Source organism: Rousettus aegyptiacus, unplaced genomic scaffold (genome assembly GCF_014176215.1).
Source record: "Rousettus aegyptiacus isolate mRouAeg1 unplaced genomic scaffold, mRouAeg1.p scaffold_m13_p_9, whole genome shotgun sequence".
Taxonomy (NCBI): Eukaryota; Metazoa; Chordata; class Mammalia; order Chiroptera; family Pteropodidae; genus Rousettus; species Rousettus aegyptiacus.
The window spans coordinates 56,309,131-56,313,356 of NW_023416312.1; the positions used below are offsets into that span (position 1 = coordinate 56,309,131).

Consider the following 4,226-nt stretch of genomic DNA (forward strand, 5'->3'; position numbering starts at 1 on the left):
TATTTTTAAAAAATAAAAATAAAATAATAATAATATTTCCCTTGTGATGAGAACTCAGGATTTCCTCTCTTAACAACTTACACATATATTGTACAATATACTGTTATTTTCAGATAAAGTTAAGCATTAGTCTGTATTGTTTTAACAATTATGAAACATTTACACTGAGCCAGGCACTGGGGCTACAGCAAGGAAATTACAAATGAGCTACAAAATTATATACAACTCAATGACAATGTAATGAATTACTGAATGAAATAGTTTGTTTTTATTTCTAAAATGTTTGTTTCTAATTACTGAATATAGATGCACATATATATTCACATTTATTTTGAAAATTAGTGAAATCTAGAGAAGAACAAAGATGAAAATGAAAATATCTCTAGTCCATCTGTTCATATATCAATATACACACATATTCACAGGCAGTTTATATATATATATATATATATATATATATATATATATATATATATATATTTGGTGTGTATCTTTCCAGTCTTTTCTACTTCGAGTATATTCAATATTTATTTTGGTTAATTGAGAGTGTATCATGCATATTCTTTTGTAAACTGCTATTTTCATGTGAAACATATAGTGAATAGTTCTCTTTGATCTAAAATACTCTTCTACAACATGATTTTAAAACACTACGTACTAGAACACTATAGACACATATCATCATTTATTTTTACCAATCCTCTGGTAAACATTTTTATTGCTTTTAATATTTCATTAATATAAATAATGTGGTGACAAACTTTGACACCATCACTTCCCATTTCATTTTCAGCAAATGAGTTCACAGAGAAAATAGTAGCCTTCAAAAAAAAATGTCCTTATAATCTGTCATCAGCTCTATGATTTATCTGTATCCCCACCCATTTTTTTCTTTTTTACTAAGTTTTCTAGAGTCTGTTATGTAGCTAGTCAGACATGAGCAACAGGGGAATAAAGGGATAGGGGTTCTGCCTAGAGACCACCCAAAGAACACCCCAATTGTAGTTGAATTCTGGGTATGCACATTCACACTAGGTAGTTATTGCCTAGTGTCAAACAAGTGTCAATCAAAATGGCTTCACTTGCCAGTCACCTAGGAATGTCTTTAGGAACACCCCATCATGGCCCTAAATACAACACAGACCTCCTTCTCCCCAAGGGTTACAGCTCTCCATTTTCCCAGGCTGTGACTCATACACCCTTTAGGGATACCTAATCTCATTTCCATGTGGCTAGACAGTTTTAGGCTTGACCTATCTTCTATCTCATAAGGTACTTTTTTTAATACCTACAGCACCTAGTATTCCTAGGGGTTCTCCCATCCAAGTACTAACCAGGCCCGACCCTGCTTAGGTACTGAGATCGGACAAGATCAGGCACATTCAGGGCGGCATGACAGTAGACTATAATGTGCTTTTAATAAACAACTATTTCTCATATTCACTGAGTTGAAATTCATTTCTCCGACAGTGAAAAGGACCTAGAGGTGTGTGTGTTACCAGAACTCTGATCGCTCCAAATGTAACAAGTCTACTTCCTTCTGCATTTTCAGAGAACTTGTTCTTTGATTATTTCTCCTGTGCCTGGTATTTGAACATTTCTTCCCTCTCTCTAGGTCCTTACTATGGATATTTCATCATACTTAAATTTTTACCACCTTAAAAACAAAAAATAAAGTTAAAACTCATTCACTAATCTCATGTTTACATTAACCTAATGTCTATCCCCAGCTACTCCCTCTTCTTCAATTTCTTAGCCAAATTTTTAAAGAAAAAAGTTGCAATTCTATTAAGTACTTGAAACAGAAACTTGGGAAGTTTTTGTTGTTGTTGTTGTTATTTTGACACCTCTCTCTTCCACAAGTTCATATCTAATTGGTTAGAAAATATTATAAATTTTACAATCTAAATAACTATTTACTTTTCTACTATTTTAGTTCATACTATTGTCATTTCTTGCCTGGAACGCTACAGACTTGGATCTTAACAGTTTTCTCTGCAAGTACTCTGCCTTTCTTTCAAATCCTTTCTACTAATAGAAGCTGGAACAACCTTTTTAATTGAAAATCTGATCTTGTCAATCCCAAGACAAATGCCTAAAATTAAACTCCTTCAATGGCTTCTCATTGCTTTTCAGATAAAAACCAAATCCTTAGCTGCAAGATCTGAGCCTATCCCATTTCTTTTAGCCTCATACTCCCCCTTATTCTCTATACCCCAGAAGCACTTTCCTTGTTTTAATTCTATGGATATGCCATGTTTCTTCCTTTTCCAGATCTTAGAAAATGTTCTCTCCTCTACCCTGAACCCTATTCATCACAGTATTCTTACTCTTCTATGCCTAGTTGACTTATACATATCCATTACATTTTAGTTCAGATGTTATTTCCATAGAGAAAACTTCTAGCTCCTCTATTTTATGTGTATTTATACATAACACTTTCCTTTGACAGAGTAGCAACCTAACATTTATTTACAGTACTGTTTCATTAATATCTTTCTTGCTCACTAGATTGCAAGCTCCTTAAGAGTGATGATTATGCTTGTGCAACATCTAACACAGTGCCAAGCTAAAAGTAGGCACTCAATAAATGAATCTGTTGACTAAAAGGGTGAATGGATGCCGATCAGAATTATATAAAATGCTAATTACCTTGTTGTTAAATCTGATAAATATTTTAATTTTATTTATTTCACTTGGTTACTCAGCAGCATATGAGATTCTTTTTCAACCCATGCTTCCCGAAATTTTTTTTCCCTTTGTTTTCAAAAAAAAAAAAGTCTTGGACTTCTATTTTTATTCATTTGCAAGGCCTTTACCTACCTCTTTTTCCTCAGTTACTTAAACATTCATCGTCTACAAGATTCTTTTCTTTGTCTTTTCCACTACTAATTTCTATTCTCTCACTAGATGGTATGATTGGCTTTTGTTGTTGTAATTACCATGTATATTTGATGACTCCCAAATATATATATATATATATTTAACTTAGATCTCTTTACTGAACTTTGCACTTGTATATCCAGTGGCCTAACAATTCTCATCCATGCAAATTTAGATGGACGTCATATAAACACCATAAATATAACACCTAAAATTGATGTCCTTACTTTCCACACTCAAATTTGTTCTTTAGTGTTCTCTATTTAAATGAATGACACTGTCATCCACCCAGTTTATTAAGTTAGAAACCTTGAAGTCGTATATGATTTCTTCATTTTGTCTTCCAAAGCCTTAGCTGAAAAATCAGTATTCCAACCCTGCTGAATCTATCTGTTAAATTCATCCATTTCCTTCCATCTCTACTATCACTACCCTAGTTCAGGCCACCAACATTCTTGCTCAGATTACTGAACAAGCATCATAACTGTTCTCCCTAACTTTAATTTTACCATCTTTAACTTATTCTCTCTCTCTTTTTTAGCTAAAGTTTTAACTTTTCATTTTATCATGCTACTTTCTTGTTTGAAAGATCTCTTTATTGACCTTAGGATAAAGCTATAGCTCCTTCATAGAATTCATAAGACATTTCCTATTTTTTGAGCTGCTCCTCTTGATTTAATTTAATGGTATTCCATTTTCCAGCCATACTGAGTTTCCTTTCCATCTGCTAAGACTTCATGCATTCTCTCACCTCAAAGCTTTCACACATAATCTTATCTCCCTCTGGCTACAGTACCCTCTACCTACTCTTCACCTAGCTAACTCCTACTCATCATTGATATCTCAATTTTGAAACACCTCTTCTAGAGAGCTTTTCTTGATCCCAATTGTCATCACAATCGAGGTTGAGTACTGCTCTTCCATGCTCTCACAGCTTGATGTATTCTCTTGTATTACCACTTATTATATTTTAATGTAATTATATCTTTTTATTCATCTGTCTTTTTCACTATATTATAAGCTCTGTGATGGCAGGGATTAAAACTCTTTAGATAAATCTTACATCCTTAGCACCCCAGTATGGTCCTAAGCACAGTGTAGATAAATAATATATATTGACTGACTGGATTAAGTTTTCCCAATGTAATATTTTATGACTATGCTTTAGAACACTGAAATAAATTAAAATTATAGTGACATATTTTCCACGTATTCTTATCTTTTGGTTTTAACACATTGAGTTTTTAGATTACAAGGGTCAGGGACCATGTTTACACAGTCTTTATTATAGAACTGTATTTGTTTAGGTAGTTAAATGTTTTGGGGTCCTGCATAAGAAACTT

The 4,226-nt window shown here is 33.0% G+C and overlaps 1 pseudogene; it reads right to left on the reverse strand.

Annotated features, from left to right (window-relative positions):
- Window positions 1–1,285: 1,285 nt before the first annotated feature.
- On the reverse strand, window positions 1,286–1,404 carry LOC118608437 (annotated as a pseudogene).
- Between the last annotated feature and the right edge of the window lie 2,822 nt (window positions 1,405–4,226).